Raw genomic sequence first — 715 nt, forward strand, 5'->3', positions numbered from 1 at the left:
AGAAGGAAAAAAAGAGAGCAAAGTTGAATATGAAATAACTATATCTTGTTCTACTATTATTAGTAACATTGGCTTAGTTATAGGTAAACTTTGCTGAATATGTCATAATCATGTTGAATAATATCTTTTTAATCTAAAATTCTGACATTTGTTTCAAATTCATAAAATAAAAAGTAAGAGGAGGTTTCCAGTCCATAAAATGTAGGGGAAGGAAGAAATTAGCATGGATATTTAGCCAAAAGTGATCTGTACATTCCTAACCCACTGGACTAGAAAATCTTAAAAGAGCTAACGTCTAAGATATGCAGTACCTAGTGGTGACGGCCCGCCTGGAGAAATCATAAGAATACTAAGCCAAATCTTAATTCCCCAATATTCTCACTATTTAAATCTCTAATTGAGACAGTGAAAAGGGTAACTTCTGACTACTGAGGGACTTTTTTTCTAGTGGTTTCTGCCAAAGCTTGAAATAACAGTCACATGATTTCTGATCAACTTACTGAACTTGTATGAACCTCAAAAGACGTTGCAAGTTCATTTCAGTTTGGTGATCTAACTGATAGTGACTTTTAAGTAAGAAAATATTTAAAAGTTTATGGACATATACTATACTCATCATTGTTCCATTTGCTTTTATAAAAAGTATGTGATATAAAAAACTGAGATTTTGAGTTAATTTGACAATCACATATTTTCTTCAGCTTTTACTTGATCA

Source organism: Pteropus alecto, unplaced genomic scaffold (genome assembly GCF_000325575.1).
Source record: "Pteropus alecto unplaced genomic scaffold, ASM32557v1 scaffold24, whole genome shotgun sequence".
NCBI lineage: Eukaryota > Metazoa > Chordata > Mammalia > Chiroptera > Pteropodidae > Pteropus > Pteropus alecto.